Source organism: Echinops telfairi, unplaced genomic scaffold (assembly GCF_000313985.2).
Source record: "Echinops telfairi isolate 266 unplaced genomic scaffold, ASM31398v2 ScPeMD7_7468;HRSCAF=8506_0, whole genome shotgun sequence".
NCBI classification, from domain to species: Eukaryota; Metazoa; Chordata; class Mammalia; order Afrosoricida; family Tenrecidae; genus Echinops; species Echinops telfairi.
Window position 1 is genome coordinate 19909341 of NW_022111369.1, and position 9604 is coordinate 19918944.

Genomic DNA, 9604 nt, shown 5'->3' on the forward strand with positions numbered 1-9604 from the left:
ACACTTAATATACAGATAGATGTTCTCAAATAAATCAGCCATTGGGAAATTTTGTATGATGTATATTTCATGCAAATCTAGTTTGCAATTTCAAAAGGGAAAAGGAAATATTTTCATTTACCATTTAAATCAGCTTGCCTTGTAAGAAACTGGTTTCCTATCATATGTAACACTGAAGGAATAACATTACTCAGAAAAAAACAAACAAAATGGTAGGTAGATTCCAGAGTTCTTTCATTTGGAATATTAAACCTTAACTGACATTAACTTCTAATATGATATTTCATTTTTTCTTCAACATAGAAAACTCTCTCTCTGTCTCCACATATCTCTCTGTCTCATTATCTATCAAACCAGATATGATAAAAATACAATTCTGTTTTGAGAGAAAATCGGGTGGCAACCTGAGTGCTGTACTCCTTTTTTCCCTTCAACCCTACACAAGACACTCCTTGAAGCACTGTCTCTTACTCTCTATGGGTTTCCAAACTAGTTTGATACCAGGTTTACATTAGATTCTCTTGGTATGTCCCTGTGAACTAATATGTGATATTCCATATGAAGAAATCACTTCAATACTTCTGCTATATTGAACAATGTTTGTAAAATCTTGTTATAATAAGTATAAAATAATATTATTCTAACAGTATGATGTGCTATTTCCTTTTTCTGATTTTAATTAGATGATGTAGGTCAAGACAGATTTATTCAGACAAATGAGACTAAATTTTAAACTATCTGTTCATCAATATATTCTATTTGAAATATATATTGCTTCTAGTTGTTGTTGAGGTGGTCCCCATCAAACGATGCGTGCAGGGTAGAGTTAATTGCTCAATGGGGTTTTCAAGGCTTTGAGCTGGAAGCAAATTTCCAGGTCTGTGTTCCAAGTCAGTTCCAGTAGCTAACTAAGTTTATAAAGATTGATTGTATGCCATAGATAAAATATTTTAATGATTACATGTTTTATATAATGTGGACTGAAATATACAATAGTGCATTAAAGGAAAGATATATAGTTTACCCTTGGACAATACAGGCTTGAATTGCACAGGTCCATGCATATGTGTGTGTGGGGGTGTGTGGATAAAGCAACAACAGCAACAAAAGCAGTTTGTATTGATAATCATCTCTGTGCTAGCAGTTCATCCCTTCAGAAACTGAGTATCACAGCGCAGAGTGGCCTCTTGCCATGACTAACACCATGGAGCCCTTAAAAAATACCTCTAGTGATGCTGGAACTGTTCCCAGAAGCAGAGAAAAATTGCGGCATCACACGAAAAAGTTGAATTGCTTGATTGATTGAGGTCTGTAGCAGTGGCTGCCCACCATCTCAAGATAAATGAATGCAGCTTAAGGGTCATTAAAAAAACAAGCAAACAGCAACAAAAACAAAGGGAATTTGTAAATCTTCCTCTACAGTTTTGCAGTAGACATGAAAATCTTGTATTTTTCTAAATATTTGATCTCACACTGATTATGCAATTTTATGTGAATGTAGCATATAATACATATAACTTACAAAATATCTGTAAATCAACTGTTTAAGTTAATGGTAAGGCATCCAGTCAATAGTGAGATATTAGTTATTAGCTTTGGGGTTGTCAAAAGTTAAATAAAGATTTTAGACTCCTGGAGGCATGGTGGCCCTGAACCTCATCTTCTGCAAGGAAAAGCTATAAAATATCCCAAATTTCCTTTAGGAAAGAGATGAAACTTTTCTTTGCAGCATTATAAAAATTAAGAATATTTAAGCGAAAATTTTTATAAAGTTATTACAATCAGGAAAGCAAATGTTTTTCATCTCAAGTCATAAACTGTGTGTTACAAATATAGAGCTCTAATTAAGTGGGTCTATCTACAGGTAAGCTCATTCCTTCCATATTTTATTTTTATAGTGAATCTTATGACTATCTCCTAATTAAAAAGATGAGTCAAAAAGCACAAAATATTTGTCTTAAATACTACTATCTATTTATAAGAAGTAAAAATATATGATTTGATAAGCATGAAGTACCCCAAATTATAATCATGGATTATTATGTACACTTGTATCTCTCTCTTTCTCTCTTACTCTCTCTTTCTCTCTCTCCTTTTAAGTCATGCCACATTAGCAAAGAAAGGTCCCCCACGCTTTACACTGTCCTTCACTCTTTATATCATTAAGGTTGATTCTACTTTGAAGATGCAGCTCATCTGTTGGTATTTTTCATGCTTTCCAAGCTTAAGCGCTCCTATTCTGTCACTTTGGGGATGGTGTTCCACTGCTACTCATTAAGATTTAACAGGCCACTCTCTGTCAGTTTGTCGTACTGTCGTGGTTTGAATGTTACTGTCATGCTGGAAGCTATGGGTCGCTCTAGTGAACAGGTTTCAGCAGAGCTTCCAGACCAAGAACAGCCCATGAAAAAGAAATAGATGCTTTGCTTCTGAGGAATGAGCCACTGACAAGCTTATGGATAGTGTCTAAACACTGTTAGACACTGATCAACTTAGGGGAAGAAGGGGACATTGTCAGAGCTTGTGCCGGAAGCTGGTCCCCGTGGGTCAGAAGGCACTGGAAGCATGGCTGAGGCAGGGCTGCCCTCTCCCACTAGCGTGGAAACAATGATGTGGTTGGAGTGAAGCCTGTGGGAGTAAAGCCTTCAAGACCTGCATGTGCTGGTTGGGCACGACTCAAAATGAAAACCAGTTGCACACATCCATTAATAATCAGAACGTTCCTACATTCATACTTAGTAGTGAAATTGAAGGTGCAAAAAATGAAAGGTAACATATAAAATTAACATTCCTGGCACTGGTGAGGTGAAATTGATATTTGCCATTTTGAATCAGAAAATCTCAGGGTTTACTCCGCTGCAATGACCCAGTCAAGAAGTGTGGCATTGCCTTCTTCATCAAAGAGAACATTTCACAAAGTATCTTTAAACACAGTTCTGTTTGTGATATGATTGTATTTATCTCCATCCAATAAAATCCACTCAATACAACTATTATTCAACCTTATGCATCAACCACCAAAATTAGTGATGAAGAAGTAGAATTCTAGAAATGTCTTCATTCTGAAATTGATTACATATACAATCAAGATGCATTGACAATAATTGATTATTGTAATGCAAAAATTGGAAATAGAGAAGATGGAAAAGTAGTTGGAAAATGTGACCTTGGTGATAGAAAATAATTCTATCTCATGATAGAATTTTATGAGACCAATGACTTTTTCATCATAAATACCTTTTTCAACAACATGAAAGGCAACTATGCACATGAACTTCTTCACGTGGAATACACAGAATTCAAATCGACTGTATCTGTGGGATGAGACAATGGAGAAGTTCAGTATCAGCAGCTGAAACCAGCCCAGGGAAGTTGAAGAAATGAAAATAAATGCATGAGAGCCAACAATATGACAATGAGTCTATCCCACTGAATTTTTGAGAAAATATCAAGAACATATTTGCTACATTGGACACTAAAGAAAATCTGATAAGCTGTAGGAGGACATCACGAAAATACTTCATGAAGAAAGTAAAAAACGATCATTAAAAGTCTAGGCAGAAAGAAAAGATCAAAGTGGACTTCAAAAAAGACTTTCTCCTAATTGTATAGTAGCTAATTCTCCTAATTGTGTAGTAGCTCAGGCACATGGAAGAAATGATGAAGTCAAAGAACTGAACAGAAAATATCAAAGGGCAGCTTGAGAAGACAAAAGAAAATATGATAATGAAGTGTGAAAGACGTAGAATGGCAAAGCCAGCAAGGAGGAACACACAGCATATCTTAACTGAAAGAGCTAAAGAAAATACTTCAAGGCCCCAGTTACAATATGGAAAAATATTATGGGCAGAATAGTGAATGATGCAGGAAGCTTTAAAAGAAGGAAAGAGTACACAGTCACTGTTCCAAAAACTAGTTGACATTCCAACATTTCAAGAGGTAGCATATGAACAAGAACCAATGGTACTGAAGAAAGAAGTTCAAGCTGCACTGAAAGTGTTAGCCAAAAACAAGGGTGCAGGAATTGATAGAATACCAATTGAAGTGTTTTAACAAGCTGATGAAGCACTGGAAGTTCTCACTTGTACTTGGAAGACAACCTCTTTGGCAATTGATAGGTTTCCCTAGCCTTCCCTCTAAGGAGCATTCTGGCTCCACTTCTTACAAAAGCATGTGTCTTTATTGTCTTACATCTCATTCTCATAAGGTCCCCATCTGATTTCCTCATCACAGTTTCCAGGGCCATGCCATAGGACTAATTGTTCATATATTATGGCTACAATCAAGTGAGAGCACAAAATCCATGCATATATCTATTTCTTATATATGTCCCTAGTTCACTTTAAAGATATTATTATCATATTATTGGGTACATAAAAAAGTCTCTCTCTTTCAAGGTGCACAACACCCTTTGGATCTCATTTGGAAACCCCACTATGTGAACTGGATTTCCCTTTAAACTCACTTGTAGAAAATCTGACACACTGAAATATCCATCGAAAGTAAATCTGAAATGCCCTAGTGGGAGAAAAGCAGATGATTTATATTCCAAGGTTAGGGAATTGGTGATCATTGAACTTTGTTTGGTTCAGACCTACTGCTTAGAGAGTGCCCAACAAAGGACAACCCAGGACCAACATGTACCGTAAATACTTGTGTGTAAGCTGAGTTTTTCAGCACATTTTAAATGCCATTTTTTTGTGATAAAATTAGGTGCGTCTGCTGATATTTGGGTTGGCTTATACTTGAGTATATACGGTACTTCCTTTATGCATGGTCTCTCTGACTTTTTGTGACAGGTGTTAGTTTGCCAGGCCAGTTTGACCTTTGTATATCAGTGTTACTGAAGGTATAAACCATATCTTCCCATGGATTGTGTAACTAGTGTTCAGTCACCTAAGTTTTGAAGCTGTACAAGTGATTAGTGCATGTATTATAGTATTATAGTCTAAAATGATGCCCTACACATTCCTTTTCTCAACAGTGTTTTAATAAGAATTTCTGGTTTTTGAAATAAGTCTGTAGCAAAAAGGTTAAACTATTTTAAGACAAAAGAATGCATTTAAACAAAAAACAATGTTTTCAATTCTATACCATTTCCCATTAAATTCTTGATGCTGGTGAATACTTTATACTGATAAAATAGTACTGGTCACATTTAATTCCTTCCTTTATACCCTTTATATCATTGTAATATTTAATTAGATAATCTGATTCTACCTCTGTCAGAAATAGGTGCGGCTTTCTACTCCCTTAACGAGTTACAGTCTTGAAAATGCACAGTAGCGATTCTTCCTCTCCTATAGGGGGGGCTGTGAGCTAGAATCCACTTGATGGCAGTGAGTTGCTTTAAATTTTATTATTCCACTTCTAAAATATTTTAGACCTTTTCCTAACACTCTCTCCCAGGTGTTACAAGCTATCTTGAATCAGTGTACTTCCTTTCAGGCTTTGGTTCTTTCATTGTGTTGTTAAAAAGTGCTAAGTGCTCCCAGTAATCCAGATCTACATTCTTTAGAGTGCATTCAGTTCTTCCATTTACTTCATTCACTTTCATTTCAGGAAATCACAGCTGTTCTTGAGCTGGTATTATACAAAATAAAGCCCTGTGATTAGCCCAGTAAATAGATGAAATTTAAATAATACTATTTGGATGGTGAAAGTCAGAAGTTAATTTCTAGGCATGTAGCAGTGTTCCAAACCTTTTGTTTCCAATGTGGGTTTTCTCATGTGTCCTAAAAGGGTGGCAAGATAATCCAATTGCCTGCATAGTATGCAATAGTGGTTTTTTTTTTTTTTTTGCTTTTTTGTTTTTCAAGTAGATAGCAAATTTTTGGAGAATGATGAGGGCAACAAATGTACAAATGTGCTTGACATACAATGGATGCATACATGGACCACAACAAGAGTTGTACGAGCCCCCAACAAAATGGTTAAAAAAAGAAGAAGAAATTCATTTTCTAAGCGAGGAACCCCTGGTTGGGAGGAAACCTTTCATTCCCTTTCTAAGAATTGGGCTATAAGGCACATACCCACAAGCCACCATTTCAAAGTGCCAGTCAGTGGCCTTTAGTAGATTCAACAGGTTAGGTGGCCCCTACCACCATCTAATTCCAGAATGTGTTCATCCCCTAAAAAAAACAAACCAACACCCACTGACATTCACTGCCCGTTCTCCCTTCCAAGCCCCTGCCATTCCCTGATCTACTTCCTGTCTCCCTGGATTTGCCACGTGTAGAGACATATCGCAGAGAGGGAATCATCATAGGAGAGGGCTTCCAAACACTCACGGGGAAATCCCATTTTCTTGTCCCTCCATGTGACCACAAGCCTTTGGAAGAGCCCTCAATCCACACGTGCCTGCGGGGCTGGTCTTCTTGTCCACTTCAAATCCTGTTATTTACACAAGCTGCCACCCAGTCGGCTCTCCCGGCTCAACAGAACTCAACCGAGTGCACCATGGCGCGGCTCCACCGTTGATCCACTTCGGCCCATTGTTGCAGCCCTATGCCCATCCATCTTGTTGATTGACATAGACACTTTTTATTTTTGTATGATAAGCCAGTCAAATCTGAGATCTTGAGTCGTCCTGAGTTTTGACCACGCACACATTCCAAATGGAGGCGTTTCCACTAGCTCCTCGTGTGAGGCCGGGTTCTCTAGAAAAACAGATCCTGTGACACATCCCCATGCGGCTGGTGGCCCGAGTGCTGACCGGGGAAGCAGAGAGCACAGGGTGGGCACAGAGCCCCCTAGCCCCAGAGTCGTGGGCACGTGGCAGGGCGTTGACCCCTCCCAAGGTACCCCGGGAGAAGTACGGCCAGAATGCCCCTTGGAGGCAAGGATGGCAAGCCCTCATCTCACAGTCCCTGGAGAAGGACACCCTGCTTGGCAAGGTAGCAGGGCAGTGACAAAGAGGCAGACCTCCCTCCGCGAGGAGACGGATGGACAGAGTGGCTGCGTCGTTGGGCTCGAACATCAGAACAAGTGTGAGGACGGTACGGGACGGTACGGGACCAGGCGGCGGGTCGTTGTGTGGCACGGAGAGTCGCCATGCGTGGGAACTGACTCCACGGCCCCTGACAACGACATAGCCCATCCCTCCTATGTGTCCCCCGTGGGACGGATGCGGGTTCTGCTCCATCTCGTCACTCCAGCACTCAGCTGCTCGGCCCTTCTTGGTGGAACAGGGCAGGAGAGAGAGGGCCCGGGGAGGAGGGCAACAGTGGCTCAAAGGCGCTACACTTGCGTGTTTGGTGGTTGTTTCGGTCTGCTGCAGTATTCACTTTTGCCTGCAGAGAAGCTAGATGGTGAAGGGAATGGCGTTTGTCGGTTTTGTTTGGGTCTCTGTGAGCAGTCTGAAAGCAGCTTGACTTAATAAGAGACTTTCCTTAACTATCCGGGGATTTTCCTTTGTTTGTTGTTGCAATTGTGTTTGTTCCCCCTCCCCTTCCTCGCACTATTTATTCTCCGTTTCCACAGCCGAGGCCAAATCACCACAAGGCTGCCTGACACTTGAAAGAATGTAGTTCTCTGCCTGAGGGAAGTGAACTTGATGCTTTATTGTGTTTACGGGGTAGAGGGAGAAAATTGTTCCAGGGACCACATTTATAAAGACCAGGTCCAGAGAAATCGTTTGAACTATTTATTACAACTTTTTTTGTATCTTTTCTTTATAAAAGCTCAAAGGTGACAAACATAGAATCTAATGTAGTACTGTCTGTTGTGCATTTGTGAATTTGAGTGAAAAGCGGCATGAGGTCCTTGTGGAGGGGAGACTGGCGTTTTTAAGGCTCTCATTTAAGGGACATCACGGCACCTGAATGAATTAAGTTCACATTATCTTATTACACAGAAGTCTCTGGAGTTTTTCTTTCTTCTTGATCAATTCTAAAAAAGAGGAGAATCCTTGACTAATTAAAAACACGTATTTGTACTTAACTATAAATGTTATGGTTTAAACCACCACATAATCACTTTCATAATCACATATTGCTTTCAAATATGAATAAAACTCAATGCACTCTTACCACAGTCATTTCTCACTCATCTCCCTGGTTTGGTCTTCACCCCAGGTTATTTTCTGGAAATTAGCAAGAAGAAAAACTGGAAAATGTCTACCTCCTATGACAAAATGGAGGATGATTATATCGTTATATAGTTGCCAAAGTGTATTCATTACAAATTGCTCAATTATATCATTAAAAAACTGCCAGATTTCATCATTACTGAAATATGAGATTTTCTCTTTACATAACTGTCAAACTACTGAGAACTTGGCCCAGATAAAATTACCCTTCCTTCATACCTCTGAGTTTGTTATTGCCAGACATATGTCAGTAATGTGCAAAATAGTTAGACAGGAAATTCTTTTACTATTGCCCTAAATGTAAAATATCTCATCACAAAATAGTCGATACATGATGAGAATGTACAGTTATTAAATCAAAAATAGAAAAGAAAACTTGAAAAATATATACACAAATTAATTTGAGAATCTTGATAACATTTGTTTAGATGTTGAAACGTTTCTTGTTATTTTTTGTTATTTGTACAAGAAATTAACAGACTATTAAAATATAATGCAATCACAAATTTATTCTTTAATTAATATTTTGTCAAATTATTTAAATATGCTTTTTTTTCTCTTTCTTATCACCTTACTCTCCTTTATAGATTGTACAATGCTTATCTCTAGAGTCTGCAGTATTCAGATAGATGCCTTAGCTAGTAGAGAATCATATTTTCCTACAGTATACAGATTCCTTTATTTAAAAATTTGCAAAGACAATTCCAAAAATGCTTTCATTTATATTCTCTTTTTCAAAACTTTTATTGGGAGCTAATACAGATATCATATCAATCCATAGTTCAATCACAACAAGGAGTATCATACAATTGCTACCACAAACTCTTGTATGACTATTATTTAGTATAAGGTCTTGGCAGTGTTCCTCGTTCACAATCTAATTATTTAGCATTTATCTACTTTGAGTTAACATTTATATTCTGACCCAGTCATCAAAATAATCTAAATTTTTTAACCTATTTGCCTGCTTCCTCATTATTTTTTCTCCAATCTCAATATATATTTTCTCCAATTTCAATTTTAGTATAATCAGCTAACAGACTAGGCCCCTTTAAATAGGTTTAAAAGAATCACTTTATTATTAATATGCTTTGTGGTTCATATAACATGAATACTGTATGAATGGAAATGAATTCTTGAACCTATTATACATGTCATTTATTTTAACGTTGAAAACTAGTCTTGGTGAGTTATCATCTGATGATTCTGTTTTAGTATTGACTAATGATGGCTTTGAATATCTCCCCTCCCGGGGTAGGAAGAAGAGTATTTCAATATGGTAACAGGTAATTAAGAATTTATATAATTTTTCTCCAATTTGATATTGGAGTTTTAATAATGTAATTATAATATTTTACGATAAAAACTATTTTGTTGTTGCTCAAATAAATAAATGGCCATCTAGAAAGATTTTGAACATAATTAGTGACTCTGGCTTTCATCCCTCATCTGTAATACCATGAGAATGCCCGGTGAAGGCTCTCCCAGATGTCGTAAAATTCAGTGGCTATGCAA

General features: G+C 37.7%; 1 protein-coding gene across 1 annotated transcript in view; it reads left to right on the plus strand.

The window, feature by feature from the left end:
* STPG2 (sperm tail PG-rich repeat containing 2) overlaps positions 1-9604 on the plus strand; it is a 583185-nt gene that overhangs the window by 552414 nt on the left and 21167 nt on the right. The gene's annotated exons all lie outside the window — the stretch shown is intronic.